We start from the raw sequence: 16,617 nt of genomic DNA, 5'->3' as shown, positions 1-16,617 counted from the left end.
AGAGGCTCTATCACCTTAGCAGCAGCTAAAGGTGGGGTCACAGGAGTGACCTCTAGCTTTGTGGGCCTAGGGGCTTTGTCCCTATTTGAAGTTATGGGTGCTACACCCAAGTGCCCTTCAGAAAGGCAGTTAATGCATTTTATCTCTAAGGAGGGGTCTCCTAAGGGTACCTCTCTTACTTCAAGTTTAAGAGCCTCAGCCTTTTTACAAGGGGCTCAGCTGAATCTAAGACCACAGCTTTTCTGCTATAATCAGTATTGACAGATTTCTTAAGGGTTGAGGAGACAGCACTTGTTGACCTACCTCTATTCTCAGAGTCCATTAAGGAGTTTAGATATGGAGAAGCTTTCTTCTTATATCTATCTATGATTTACCCTATCCCAGTTACCTCTTTCTACTTCATGTAAATCCAAGAGCACTTGGCAGTCTCTCTTGGGAAGTCTAAAAAGAACCCAGGGTATTCTCACACAGACCAAACCTTTTACAAGTGAGGTCAAAAGTTTTCAGCCATACAACAATGTCATACTTCATTTCATACTGACTCACCAATTCTGGGAACCTGGAAGCTGTAGACACAGAAGACCTGGAAAAAGAAGAGGGGTGCAGAAAACTGTCTTCTACAGACCGGTTATGCTTTTTCCCATATTTCCATATTTCCACATTGTTTTTCCACAGGAATTTTCTTAGATCCAGTTCCTTAGATATCTCAGAGCACATGGTTGGCAGTAAGGTAGAGGCAAGATAAGGAGAGGAGGTGAACTAACATCCTCCTCATCAGAACCCTCATATTCCTCCTCTGAGGAGTTTGGACAGCTGTCTGAACCCTCATCATCCTCGCTCCCAGCAATATTATTAGAAGAGGACACAGGTTCACTGAAACCATGCGTATGGTCCCATAACCTTTGTAATAATTCAAGCTTACTTCCTTCACAATTGAGGCCCTTCTCTATACACATTGTAACCACATTTTCCATTACAGCATAAGAGTAGTCCTCAGGCCTAAAGCAGGCCATGGTGTTGGTTCTTGTATTAAATACAATAAGTACACTTTACCTTGGCTAAACCAAACCTACTGGATGGTTTCCTTTGGACACAAAGTATATCAATAATCAATGTAATGCAATCCACCTTAATCCCAGAGCATGCCAACAGTGTTAGGACAGTTTTTCTGAAGTCCAGTTAAGGGCCTAGCAAAACCATTCTACTGAGGCAGTACAAGACTCCACTCTTAGTATAAGGCTGTACCACCCGAGTTCGGGGTAGCATAGACAGAGCAGCCAGGCTTATCTTAGGAGGGAGAGAAGGCAGTAGATACAGTACACATGAAATTGTCATACAAATGATCCAAAGAAACACTGAAACACTATATATTGTAAAAATAAAGGATTTATTTAAATACAGGTAGGCCCAGATAAATCTAGGGGTTAAGTAAGTACTAACACATTATATGAAATCACAATATAAAACACAACACTATACCTGAAAGTACACAGACCCAAGTATAGACCTTATTTGGAACACCTAACAGTAGTTCTATGGAAGTCAAAACCTTGTTATACACATTTAGTATAGGTCAAGCCTATTCTTTGGGAGTAAAAGACCAATGGTTACTTTCGGTAATACAAGAACAGTAAACCCTTCCAGTTGTACATTGACTCCTGGAACAAATCACATAAACAGTCAACTGGACAATATACTTTTGGTGAATAGTGAAACACTTATTCTAGGTGCAGTAAAAACCTAAATATGTAATATACAATTACTGATGCTTTGGAAATAAGGGAACCCCAGATTGAGGTAAGCAATAACTCTGGTAACGTGTTTTGGATGGCACACAGCTAACACAAGGTAAGTAAAACCCACATACTTTAACTTCATAGTGAAGGGGAAAGTAAAACCCACTGTCACACTTTACTGAATAGTTATTCTAGGTAGGCAACAACCTAATGTAGTCTTATTAAGGACAAGCTAGCAGCAAGTCAGGGGATGCAAGACCCAGTTGGGGGACACTCATACAGTTATCCTAACAGGACTAACCTGGTGATACCAACAATTGGAGGACACTCATACAATTACCCTTCAGGAATAATCTGGTGAAACCAACACATTACTTTTGTAAAGAGGCACAACCTAATCACAGGAGAGTAAAATACCTTCACATCTACTTTCTTTTAGACTGGCAAAACAGTGGCTAAGGAAGGAAAGATGTTAACCATACCTTTATGAATAGTGCATCACACATTCAAGATCGGTAAGAACTTACTGTTCACTCTTAGAATTACAGTTACCAACCAACTCTTTACAAGTAAGTAAAACACTTGATTTCTTTTCTAGGCAGGAGTCCCAATCCCTTCAAAGTCTTTCCCTTAGAGCATGAGTGTTCTCAGTGGCAGAAGGGGGGTCACTAGGACTAGTGACCAACAGGCAGAGTTAGAATAATTCTTTAGTAGCAAAAGTCAGAGTTCCTTAGGAAAACTGGGCAAACAGATGAGTACTTTACTTTGAGGGTTAGACGAGGGTGCAGGGGCTTCACAGAAGACACCCCAGCAGGATTCTAGCAGTGGGACTGGGTGCACTGGATGAGGGACCTTCCAATCACAGAAAACACCCCAGGACTACACAGAAATCCCAACAGGCTTAAGGTAAGTATATACCCAAGCCAACATAGTACCTCAGTAATGAAGAAGAGATTGCAGCAGGAGAACTTCAAGGACTGCAGCCAAATACCCGGTCAGTGGATTCCTTGTCCTGGAGACTGAACACAAGACCTCAGAAGGGACTTTGCAGCAGGGATCGATGAAGAAGTCTCTGGGCAAGATTTCTCCCATGGCTGAATGCAGTTCTGTAGGTTTGGCGCCTTTTCAAGGAGCACAGAAGAAGACAGAAAATCGTGGTTGAATTCTCGTCATTTAAAATGTCCAGCACTCATCTGAGGGGACTTTTTGGATTTGTGTCTCTGGAGATACACCAGGATGCCCACGAAGTTTCAGCGAGATTCGGAATTCGGAAGACCGTGCACTGCACAGGGGCTGGAGGTCCTAGGATATTGGGGTATTGCAAGAACGCAAGGTCGCAGCAACTTGTGGGATGGCTCAAAATGCAGGTCTTCTTGAGTCTAGTGGGTCTCACCAGTCTCTGGGTTCGGGTCGTCGTTTTCGGAGACCACAGGTCGATCGGAAGGAAGGGCTGCAGCAGGCTCCAGTTACACAGCAGGCTCTCCGGTCGCTGGAAATCATTCCCGCCGCTTTTCCTTCGTCATCCTCTTCGGTTTTCTGTTCCATTGGTCGACATGACTTCAGCTTCCAGGTTTCCAGTATTTATCAGGAACTACAACACAACCTCTACATTCTCTCCATGCATTTTACAAGAAAGGGGCGTTTGGCTGTCCAATCAGGACAGCCAACCCCCCACTGGGATTTGGCCCAGTTGAAGGAAGGCATGAGACAAAGGAGGGGGAAGTTTTGGACTCCTCCCCCACTTCCTGTGCTTACAGACTGACTGGAGCCTGGGCGGGGTGTCCCGGGGACTCCCGCCAAAGACAAAACTCAAACAAAGGAATTTCCCACCCTGGATGTCAGGGGAAGAAACAAGAAACGACAAGAAACACTAAAATGGCAGAAAAAGAAGACAGGGGCCATTTTGGTAAAATGAGCACCCTTAGGTGCCTTTACTGCAGCTGTGATTACAGCCCGCGGTAAAGGTGCACCAAATTAGTAAAAGGTATCACTGCCACCAGCCATTAAAGGTAAGCTTGTCACTGTAACAGAATTGTTACAGTTTAAATGTGAAAGGGGATAGATTGTCAGGGTAATTCATAGAAATTCGCACAAAAGTGGCGCACGCGGCTGGCGCACAGTGTTCCCGTGTGATAGACTGCGCCAGCCGCGTGCGATAAAATCCATTTCAGCGCACAGCGTATTCATGGATTTTTGGCTTCCAAACCAGCCGTGGCGCAGAGTATCGCAGCGACCCTGCAGCAGCGCCAGTTACGCCCCCAAGAACGCCGAAAAGGCATCAAAATCCCCAAATCATCGCAAAGGGCTGCGCTAAGCCAGGACCAGTTTACAGGGCTGCCGAACAGCGGGGAACGTGTATTGCAGGGGTGCGCGGGAAGTTTCACACGCGATTTCAGCAGGGTACGTGTATTTCAGGGGTGCGCGGGAAGTCTCACACGCGAATCCTGTAGGGTACGTGTATTTCAGGGGTGCGCGGGAAGTTTCACACGTGATTGGCCTGGGCACGTGTATTTCAGGGGTGCGCAGGAAGTTCTACACGCGATTGGCCTGGGTACGTGTATTTCGGGGTGCGCCTGAAGTTTCACACGCGATTCCAGCACAGTACGTGTATTTCAGGGGTGCACGGGAAGTTTCATACGCAAATCCTGCAGGGTACGTGTATTTCAGGGGTGGCGGGAAGTTCCACATGCGATTGGCCTGGGTACGTGTATTTCAGGGGTGCGCGGGAAGTACCGCAAGCGATTGGCCTGGTTACGTGTATTTCAGTGGTCCGCGGGAGTAGTACACGTGAATAGGCCATGTGGGACCTCCCAGCTGTTCCCTTTACACCCTCCACGGCCCCTGCAGGCAGCCCACACCACAGGGGACGACCCTGCACCCCTGCTCATGTCCCGCAGGCAGCCCAACCACCATGGCCATGCCTCCCAGCCAAGCCACATGTCACCTTGCACCACTCATCACCAACGCATGTCTACCAGCACCCCCACCCCCCATCAGTCATGGGCACCCTCCACCAGGCCCCCACTCATGTCTCCCACCACCCCCACCCCCCAGCACTGTGGGGCACCTGCCAGCAGGCCCCCACTCATGTCTCCCACCACCCCCACCCCCCAGCACTGTGGGGACACCCTCCACCAGGCCCCCACTCATGTCACCCAGCACCCCCACCCCCTAGCAGTCAGGGGCACCCTCCACCAGGCCCCCATTCATGTCTCCCCCCACCCCCACCCCCCAGCACTGCAGGGACAACCTCCACCAGGCCCCCACTCATGTCACCCAGCACCCCCACCCCCCAGCACTGTGGGGCACCTGCCAGCAGGCCCCCACTCATGTCACCCAGCACCCCCAACCCCCAGCACTCTGGGGCACCTGCCAGCAGGCCCCCACTCATGTCACCCAGCACCCCCACCCCCCAGCACTGTGGGGCACCTGCCAGCAGGCCCCCACTCATGTCACCCAGCACCCCCACCCCCAGCACTGTGGGGCACCTGCCAGCAGGGCCCCACTCATGTCACCCAGCACCCCCACCTCCTAGCAGTCAGGGGCACCCTCCACCAGGCCCCCACTCATGTCTCTCCCCACCCCCCAGCACTGCAGGGACACCCTCCACCAGGCCCCCACTCATGTCTCCCACCACCCCCCACCCCCCAGCACTGCAGGGACAACCTCCACCAGGCCCCCACTCATGTCACCCAGTACCCCCACCCCCCAGCAGTCAGGGGCACCCTCTACCAGGCCCCCACTCATGTCTCCCACCACCCCCACCCCCCAGCACTGTGGGGCACCTGCCAGCAGGCCCCCACTCATGTCTCCCACCACCCCCACCCCCCAGCACTGTGGGGACACCCTCCACCAGGCCCCCACTCATGTCACCCAGCACCCCCACCCCCCAGCACTGTGGGGCACCTGCCAGCAGGCCCCCACTCATGTCTCCCCCCACCCCCCAGCACTGTGGGGACACCCTCCACCAGGCCCCCACTCATGTCTCCCACCACCCCCACCCCCCAGCACTGTGGGGACACCCTCCACCAGGCCCCCACTCATGTCACCCAGCACCCCCACCCCCCAGCACTGCAGGGACAACTTCCACCAGGCCCCCACTCATGTCACCCAGCACCCCCACCCCCCAGCACTGTGGGGCACCTGCCAACAGGTCCCCACTCATGTCACCCAGCACCCCCACCCCCAGCACTGTGGGGCACCTGCCAGCAGGCCCCCACTCATGTCACCCAGCACCCCCACCCCCCAGCACTGTGGGGACAACCTCCACCAGGCCCCCACTCATGTCCCCCAGCACCCCCACCCCCCAGCAGTCAGGGGCACCCTCAACCAGGCCCCCACTCATGTCTCCCACCACCCCCACCCCCAGCACTGTGGAGCACCTGCCAGCAGGCCCCCACTCATGTCTCCCACCACCCCCACCCCCCAGCACTGTGGGGACATCCTCCACCAGGCCCCCACTCATGTCACCCAGCACCCCCACCCCCAGCACTGCAGGGACAACCTCCACCAGGCCCCCACTCATGTCTCCCACCACCCCCACCCCCCAGCACTGTGGGGCACCTGCCAGCAGGCCCCCACTCATGTCTCCCACCACCCTCACCCCCCAGCACTGTGGGGACACCCTCCACCAGGCCCCCACTCATGTCACCCAGCACCCCCACCCCCCAGCACTGCAGGGACAACCTCCACCAGGCCCCCACTCATGTCACCCAGCACCCCCACCCCCCAGCACTGTGGGGCACCTGCCAGCAGGCCCCCACTCATGTCACCCAGCACCCCCACCCCCCAGCACTGTGGGGCAGCTGCCAGCAGGCCCCCACTCATGTCACCCAGCACCCCCACCCCCTAGCAGTCAGGTACACCCTCCACCAGGCCCCCACACATGTCCCCCTGCCCACAGGCCCTGACAATCCTCAAGCATGCCACCACAGCCCAAAGACACAACCAAGTATTACATGTGCCCATGATACTACTCCAATGGAAACAATGTAAATGAACACATGTGTCTCACACACACACAATGGTTGCAAGTGAGCCTGAAAACCCATATCATGACATGCATGAAAACAATGAGATGAAACCACACATTGAAGAATGAAAAATTCAAAATAATGTATTAAAAACAACAGTAATGGCAATCAAAATTAAACTAAAAACACAAGTAAAAAAATTAAGAAAATCAAGCTGGCTGTCCCCTTTCAAATTAAAATCAATAAATGATAATCCAAAAAAATGTCTTCCAAAGTTCAAGTCCATAAAAAGAAAATGAAGGGAAAAAACAAATAGAAAACCATTGCTCCATGGAAAAAAATATTCATATCAAATAAAATATCCAAATGCAAAGTCCAACTATGTACAAAGTATTCAGGGTCCATCATCCCAAAAGAAGAAATGAAACCTACAAAAAATCCTATCTAAAATGGAACTATGTACAAAAGGTGGAGCAGTGTCCGTCGACTCCAAATAAAAACAAACAACAAAGGAAACCTATCACTAAATAACTATATACAATGGCGGCAGGCCAGTCCAGTGGCTCACTCAGTGGTGTTCCGGGCCAGGGCATCATCAAACTCCTCGTCTATGTCCCGGAGGCGGTCCTGTTCCATGGCCCCGAGGGTCCGCAGGGACGCCGACATGTTCACCTCCAACTCCCTGCGGATTGCCTCGAGGCACTCGGCCCGCCTCAGGGCCCTCCGCATGGAGTTCTCCGCCCTAACCATCGTGAGCCGCGCCTCTTCCGCCCGCCGCCGCTCCGCATCTATGGCGTGGCCCAACCGCTGCCACACGGAAGACACTTCCCGTCCAGGGTCCTCCTGCCCTCCGGCCGATGCCTGCCCCTCCGATGTTGAAGGCCCCAAGCTATCGTGGCTCCCACCTACATCCTCCTGCTGCTGCAGCTGCTGCTGTCCATGTGCCCTGTCCGATGGTGCCTGCACATCCTCCTCCAGCTGGGGTGCAGTCGTTGATGTGGCCACCCCTGCTGGACGTCCGACTCCCGACTGTGGCAGGGATCTGTTGTCCACCAGCCGGGCCGCATGGTCAGAGGCAGCTCCACAGGGCACCCAGGTGACACATGGGTGGGAAGATGGCATGGAGGACGACTGGGGCATAGGGGGTTCCGTGGAGGAGGGGGTCGGAACAAGGTCCAGGAAACGGAGGAATCCAGCCCTGGTAAGCTGTCCCAGTGGGTCAACGCGGTCAACGAGCCATGCAAGAAGACGTGCAGACTCATCATGAAAAGACTGCAGGTCAGCTCACATAGCCCGTTGACGCAACGCCACCCCACCCTGGACAGGCTCAACCTGGGGCAGGATAGCCACATCCGCAGGGAGAGGAAGGCCAGGTGTCGTAAGCCAATCCCCTCCCTGAGAACGGGTCTGGAGGTAGGCATCCCTGCTGGTGCAAGATGATGCAGTGACAGGATCAGGGACAGGATTGCACACAGGCACCTCTGTGGCGGCCTGTGCTGCCTCCTGTCCCTGATCCTGCACTGCACCACTAGCACCAGTGGAATCCCCACCTCCAGACCCCGCCCCTGTCGCTTGCACGGCCTCCTCCTCCACCAAACCCCCCACCAACCTGGATGACTCCGTGCCATCTTCCTCTGTTGGGCCCTGTGGGGTCCCAGCTGCCCCTTCTGCTGCCGAGGAGTCCAACTCCAACCTCCGCCTCTTGGACCTCCCCTCGGCAGCTACAGCCTGGGACACGGCACCGGACTCCTCACTCCCCGACGAGATGACAACCTGGGAGGGGAGCCGGGCCTTGCGTCTCCGGCTGGTGGTGCGACCCCTGCCGCTGTGCTCCACAGCACCTTCTCCGCCCTCTTCATCAGTTGACGCTGCAGACAGGGAGAAAGAAAACACAGGCATCAGGGCACTGTACAATGGACTCATACACACATGACAGTTATACATGAGTGGCATTGGTAAACCTCAGACATGGCATCACAATCCCCAACACACATGTCATTTCAACTTGCACACATGAGCCATACCACAGCCATATTGCAACAGCCAGCTCCATCCATTCACATACAACAGCATGAGCAGCCAAAGGTCATCCACACATCACATGCAACACATGGAGTGCACTACACATGCACACACACCACCAAACTTGCATGCATGTGTACACCTCCGCCAACTGTCGCAGTGTTCAGATCGGCATCCATGTCACACCTGACAATTATCCCTCCACATCCTGTGCCATGCAAGCCCACACACACAAGCACCATCCATGTGTCACACATGAGACCCCTCGCATGTGTCACCCTCACGGCCCTGTACACCCCCCCTACTTGCCCACATAAAAATCCATGTTCAACCTGCACACTCCTGGCACACCAGCACGCGCACAGCTTACAATCAGTGTGCATGTACACTTACCGCTCGACTCCAGACGGGTCTGCCTCTCAAGGACCTGGACGTGGAGTGCTGGGGATATGCGTTCCAGGACCCTCATCTAATCTTCCGTCAAGTGGCCCCGGCGCCCCTTAGCATCCGCTGCCTTCAGGAGGCGCCGGGCCTTGTTGAGGGTCCTGGACCTGAAGTCCTCCCAGCGCTTCCTGACACGTTCGTAGTCGCGGACTGCCACCCCCTCCGCGTTGATGGCAGTCACGATGTCCATCCAGATCCGAGTCTGTCCTTCCTTGTCGGCGCGCAACCTTCCAAAGAGGGCATCATACTGCCCCAGGACATGCTCCACGAGGACACCAACTTCGATGGCAGTGAAGCTGGTGCCCCTCTGCCTCCTTGGTGGGGGGTTGCCACTGGTGCCAGATGTTGCAGTTCCCGACATGGCAACCCCAGAGGCAGGAGTGGGTGGGCAACTGGGTCCTGGGGCTGAGCTGTGGAGCGATGGAAAAGCAGTCGGGAGTCTTCGGTTCCAGCAGGGGTGGTCACCGCAACAGCACCCCTGGCTGATGCGCAGGCACCAAATGGCAGGGCACGTGGGCAGCAGGCAGTCAGGCAGCAGCAGATGGCAGGTGGGAGCGTGCTCAGGGCTCTGGGGGGCAGTAGTTCAGCCTTCTGGGCAGGAGTGTGGTCTTCCGTGTGTGAACGTGTGGCCAGCTTGATACGGAGTGATTTTGCACGTGAAAATCCTGCACGTCTGCGTGTAATTCGAGGAAAGGCCCTTAGCGCGTAAGCGCATCAGCACACGTCTGTACATTCATTGGCCCAAAGGCCACCAGCGTATGCGCGTCTATGAAGTCACGTGCACGTTGAAATGGCGCACGTTTGAAATGTTGCGTGTTAAAAAAATGAAAGACACGTCCGAGTGTCAAAGCGTGTAATTGGTGGAAATGGCCTTAGCGCGTACACGCGGAAGTGACAAAGCGTGTAATTGGTGGAAATGGCCCTAGTGCGTACACGCAGAAGTGACGCTGGACGTGTGGGCCTGCATAAAAGGTACGTGTGGAACACCATTTCCTTGTACGTGCTTTTCGTGGAGAGCGAGTGGGTGAAATCTGTACTTCTTGTCGGTTCACACGCGATTTACTTCACAGCGTTTCAAGTTCGTACTCCCTGTTACCTTTGACAGCTTTTTCTCTTTTTTCTCTTTTTCTGGTTTTTCTGGGCCTGTTCCCTCAAACAGTGTTCCCTTCTACTGTTGTCCTATCTCCTCAGACAGCGTACAAATCTTCTTTTGGCGGGGGTGTTGCCAACGCGCACATGCGCTTCTTTTTCACGCTCTTTTTCCTGGCAGACGGTGAGTCACGCACGTATCTAACATCTGTGCTTGCCCCGTGTATAGCCTACCCCTTCAGAGGTCATTCTAGGCTGTGTGTGACACGCATACGTTCATTCTTGTGTTACTGGGTGCCACAGCGTAGTGCAGGTTTATTTTTCCGCACACCTGGTCTAGGAGGGGTTGCGTGCACGTTATCTCCCTTTTTTGGGCTTCCTGTGCGTTGCGTGACCCGTCATCTTTCCCCAGGGGTCACATTCAGCCTTGCTAGAGCACTAGGGTACGATTACCATCTGGTACCCAACCCCTTTGACCCCCAATTGCCCAGGACTATAGTTTACAGCCACTCCCATACGCACATCAACATCAGTGCCATGGTTGGGAGGCGAGGAATCCGTAAGGGTGGCAAAGGTGGACGAGCCACAAGTGGTGGCCATGGTGGATCCGGTAGGGGACGTGGTTGTTACTTGCAGGGTGACCCTGTCCCCCCATGTGTGGAGGACCAGTCAAGGGCACCCATAATCCCCCCCCCCGGTTGAGGGTGATGTGGCTGACACCATCCCTGCTCAGCCCTTGTTGGACCAGCCCATTGTGGCACCAGACCTGGCTGACTTCCAGGTCAGCAGGCCTATGACACGTGCGCTGGTGCACGTTGATGTCATCAGGCCACGTGGATCAGGGGCAGCAAGGTCATCTGCTGCCCCAAGTAGGCAGGGTGGAGAGGCTGCAGGGGCAGCTGCGGCTCCATCCACCCCAGCTCTCACACACCCAGCCAGGACAGTGTCGGTCCTAGTCCATCCTGCTGACATTCCCCCTGACACCATTACACTCGAGCCAATGCCTGCACCAACTCCCATGCAGAGTGTGCAATCCCACACTCCTGATACAGTGGAGAGGCTGCAGGGGCAGCTGCGGCTCCATCCACCCCAGCTCTCACACACCCAGCCAGGACAGTGTCGGTCCTAGTCCATCCTGCTGACATTCCCCCTGACACCATTACACTCGAGCCAATGCCTGCACCAACTCCCATGCAGAGTGTGCAATCCCACACTCCTGATACAGAGTCCACCAGGGCTCCTGCCCCTAGTGTCCAGAGCGGCGTAGGACACTCAGGATCCCCACCACCTTCCAAGCGGAAGAGGAAGAGTGCTCGTCCCGCACAGGCTGATGCCCCAGACACGGCTACACAGTCCGGCCCGTCGAGGAAGCCCAGCTTCACGGATGCCGAACTGAATGCACTTGTCGAGTATGTGTCCGCACATGATAACGAGATGGTCATTGTTGCAGGATCCAAGACCACACTTGCACAACGCCAGGCACACTGGCAGACCGTTGCGGACATCGTAAGTGCCCTTGGAATCGTGAGGCGCACAACCAATGATTGCTATAAGCGCTGGAATGACCTGAAGCGCAGGGCAAAGAATAAGCTGGCCTCAAGTCATGCCGCAACTCTAGTGACTGGAGGTGGGTCTCCAGTAGAAGACATGGAACTCACTCCACATGAGTCAGTCGCTGGGACCTACGTCACGGAGGAACAGATCCAAGGCATGGGAGATCTGCCAGATTATGAGGCATTGTCCGGTGAGTGCACATGCATGTGTGTGTGTGTCATCCATGTGCATGGTGTGTGTGTGAGGGCTTCTGTTTGGGTGCCAGGTGAGGGTGTGTGTGCCTGAGTTGTTTGGGTCACCCATGTGCTTCATCCAATACCTTCTGCGCAGCAGCATTTGGCCATAGCAGTATCCCTTCTGCCAACAGTAGACATCTAGCCCAATGTAACGCTCACCTGATTCCCGTAGAGGCGCCGGTCTTGACTGGGCGTATACCGTATCTTCAAAGGTGATGTGTAACACACGGCTGGCTCTTTGGGCTGGACCTCTGTGCACTGTATGTCTGACTCGAAGGGTAAGATGTCTGCAGATAGAAAATATGGGATTAAGGAACTGGGTTATTGAATGTCTCTCTCTTCTTCCCTTTCTCTTCTCCTGTAGAACCCCAAAGGTTAACGCTCTCACCTTAGGTAAGTGAACGCCGTGCTCTCCATCTGCCTCGGGGCAGGGTGCTGTAACCAGTTTCTTCACTGGATAAGGGGAGCAGGCCTCTTGACTTCAGAGGACTGCTGTCCGTCGTTTACTGCACGAACGGTAAGTTTCGAGTAATTCTAATGTCTTTAAAGTCTTTAGTAATGATGTCTCTTGTTTTGCAGGGTTCCGGCGATGGCGGATGACGGGCTGAAGTGAGTTGAAAATGGAGCCCGTGTGATGAATAGAAGCGCCTGGAAGCACGTAAGTAAGCGCTTGTTGCCTGCTTCACGATGCACTCTAACTGTCTTTTTATTTTGCAGGTACAAGTTCGGAGCGGCTGCAGGGTGCCGGAATACCCACTGGGTTAGATGTGGAAAGGAGTAATGGCACGTGAGTATTAAAGTTCCCCAATGTCTTTAAACGCACCTTGTTTTGTCTTTCAGATGCGGGGTGCAGCGCCGAAGGCCTCCGGAGCGTGCGAAGAGTTGGTAAGCTTTTGTCTTTCAGATGCCGGAATGCAGTGTGAAGACCTCCGGAGCGCACGAAGAGTAGGTAAGCCTTTGTCTTTCAGATGCCGGAATGCAGCGCGAGGCGTTGGTGACAGCCGATGGACCAGGTAAGTGAAGAGCTGTCACTAAAGACCGTAATGCTAACCTGTTCTTTCTTGTCTTTATAGGTGTTGCTGAAGACTGGATTCAGGATGGTAAGCCTTTTCCCTTAGGCCCAGGATCAGATGCAGAAGACACGATGAGCGTTCTGCTGCAGGAGATGCAGAATAACGCAAAGCAAGATTCATCCATCAGGTGTGGTTTAAATAGCCTCCTGTAGTGCTTAGGTGTCTCCTTCCACAGCCACGCCTAGGTAAGAAAAGAGTTCCTGCTTTCCAGAAGAGTTCCAGTGTTCTGAATCTAGGGAGTGGCTCCTGCCCCACCCAACAGGAAAAGTAGTTCCAAACAGAAGAGGATCAGAGGCTCAACTGGCAGGCAAGTAAGCAGCATGGTCTGCTGCAGGTAAGTCCACCCAAGCATTATGAGCCCGGCGCTTCCAGCGCTGGGACTGGGCATATTTATGAGCCTGGTGCCACTGGCGCCAGGACTGGGTCCAAAAGGTCCCAATTGGGACTGGTTGGCACTCGGAACCTGGGTTATGGATCTGCTTCCAAGGGAGTTGGGAAAACCCTGACCTTTTGGAAGCAGAGATCATGACAGTACCCCCCCCTCAAGGCCCCTCCCAAACCGGGCTTCTCCGGGGGTTTTGGCTTGTCAGGAAATGTTCGGTGAAATCTTTTGATTAGGCGAGGAGCGTGGACATATTCAGCAGGTTCCCAGGATCTCTCTTGGGGGCCGTAGCCTTTCCAGTCAATTAGGTAAAATAGTTTAGATTTGGAGATCTTGGAGTCCAGAATGCTTTTGACTTCAAACTCGAGTTCTCCATCAACTAGGATAGGTTTTGGAGATTTAGTTAGTCGGGTTTGAGGTTGCACGGGTTTTAATAGAGAGACGTGGAAGACCGGATGTATCTTCATGTGCGGGGGCAAGTCCAACTTGACCGCTACTGGGTTTACTATGGTAGTGATGGAATAGGGACTAAGGTATCTTGGGTTGAATGTGCGTGGCCCTTTTAGAGGTAGATACTTGGTGGATAACCAGACTTGATCCCCTACTTGATATTGAGGGGCTTCCTTCCGATGTTGATCTGCTCCTTTCTTGTATTGTTCTTTAGCCCTTTGAAGGTGAGAAACAGCTTCCTTAAAGGCTTGGGTGATTGTAGAATGCAGGTAGTCTACTGCTGGTGTTTCAAGATCTTGGAGGGGATCCAACTCCGAGGTTTGAGGGTGACTGCCGTACAAAAGAAAAAACAGGGTTTTCCCAGTTCCCGAATGGACAGAGTTATTGTAGGCATATTCGGCTATCCAAAGGATGTCTTTCCAAGTTTTTTTCAGTTGGTTGCAGCATGCAGCGTAAATACTGTTCCAGAGTTTGATTGGTCCTCTCGGTTTGTCCGTCGGTCTGAGGGTGGTGACTGGTCGATAGTCTCACATCAATTTGAGCCGACCGACAGCAACTTCGCCAAAAATGAGAAATAAATTGACTACCTCGATCCGAAATTAGAACCGAAGGAAAACCGTGCAGTCGGACGATGTTTTCGAGAAATTGTCGGGCCAGAGTTGCTGCTGTTGGCAAGCCTTTGAGCGGAATGAAATGCGCCATCTTGGAGAATAAGTCCACGATTACTAGAATCGTATTGTATCCGGAGCATGGAGGTAGATCGGTGATGAAGTCCATAGAAAGCGTATGCCAAGGGCGAGGTGGGATGTCAATAGGGCGTAAGAGGCCTGCTGGTCTTTACTTTTGACTCTTGTTTTGGGCGCATACTCCACAGGACATTATAAAGTCTCTGATATCTTTTTTCCAAGACGGCCACCAGAAGTAGCGCTTGATCTTTTCTGAGGTCTTGGCCATACCGGGATGTCCTTCCATTAAAGAACCGTGATAACAAGAGATTACTTTTTTCTGTAAATATGTGCTGGGTAGGTATAATCGTTCTTGGAAATACAATAAGTTGTCCTTTACTGCAAAGTCCTTTCCCTGCAGATGCCAATTCTGTATGTCTGCTGGAGTTACAAGTTGCCTGGCTTTATCCTTAACTTCCTCTATGGATTCTGTGGCGATTACACCCAGAATTCTTTGTTCGCGAATGATTGGTACAGGTTTAGGGTTGATCAAGTGTTCTTCCACTCCCATCCGAGAAAGGGCATCAGCTTCACCGTTCTTTGTACCAGGTCGATAGGTAATTATGAAGTCAAACTCGGCAAAGAATAATGCCCAACGGAGTTGTCTAGAGGATTGGGCTTTTGCGGTTTTCAAATATTGCAGGTTTCGGTGATCCGTAATCACAGTAACGGTGTGTCGGGCCCCCAGCAGATAATGCCGCCAAGCCTTAAAGGCAGACTTGATAGCCAGAAGTTCCTTGTCAGTAATCGTGTAATTGATTTCAGGAGGCGAGAATTTGCGGGACCGAAATGCCACGGGATGCAACTGATTGGTTACCGGGTCCTTTTGTGATAGAACTGCCCCCATGGCAAGGCTTGAAGCATCAGTTTCTACGATGTAGGGGAGTTCGGGGCGAGGGTGTTTTAAGATTGGTGCAGAGATAAATTTAGTCTTCAAATCCTGGAAAGCTTGTTCCGCCTCGGTAGACCATTCAAAACGTTTGTTTTTCTTTAACAAGGCAGTGATGGGCTGGACTATTCGAGAGAATTCGGGGATAAACCTGCGGTAAAAGTTAGCGAAGCCTAACATGCTTTGCACACCTTTTACGGAGGATGGTGATGGCCATTTGAGAACTGCATCGACCTTCTTTGAATCCATACGCACTCCGCCAGGTGATAATATGAATCCCAAGAATTCAACTTCAGTCACGTTGAAAACACATTTTTCCAACTTAGCGAAAAGTTTGTGTTGACGCAATCTTTCGAGGACCATTTTCACGTGTTTCCGATGTTCAGATTCCGATGAAGAATAAACGAGGATGTCGTCAATGTAAACAACAACACACACATCTATGAGCTCTCTGAGGACATCGTTCATAAAATATTGAAAGGCGGCCGGGGCATTGCAAAGTCCGAAGGGCATGACCTGATATTCAAATAGCCCATACTTGGTGCGGAAGGCCGTCTTCCATTCATCGCCCTCTTTTACTCGTACCAAGTGGTAAGCTCCTCTAAGATCCAGCTTTGTATATATGCATGCTTTTCTGACTTGGTCCAGGAGTTCAGGGATCAAAGGTAACGGATATCTATTCTTAACGGTGATCTGGTTCAGGGAGCGATAATCTATACAAGTTCTAAGGTCTCCTTCCTTTTTTGGAACGAAGAACAAAGCTGAAGAAGCAGGGGACTTGGAAGGACGAATAAACCCATTTGCCAGGTATTGATCCAGGTATTGTCGAAGGTGAAGGTTCTCAGGCTCGGTGAGGGCATAAATTCTACTACAAGCAGGAGTAGATCCAGGTATCAGGTCTATCTGGCAGTCATAAGACCTATGAGGAGGTAGAGAGTTAGCCTGATCCTTCCGGAAAACATCTTGGTATTCTAGGTATTCGGGAGGTAACTGGGGAGTCTCTGAAGAAATTGCTGCCAGTGCAACACCAGGTGGGGGGTGACA

Source organism: Ambystoma mexicanum, chromosome 9, assembly GCF_040938575.1.
Source record: "Ambystoma mexicanum isolate Mex_15411 chromosome 9, UKY_AmexF1_1, whole genome shotgun sequence".
Classification (NCBI taxonomy): Eukaryota; Metazoa; Chordata; class Amphibia; order Caudata; family Ambystomatidae; genus Ambystoma; species Ambystoma mexicanum.
Note: the sequence above shows the minus strand (reverse complement) of the source record.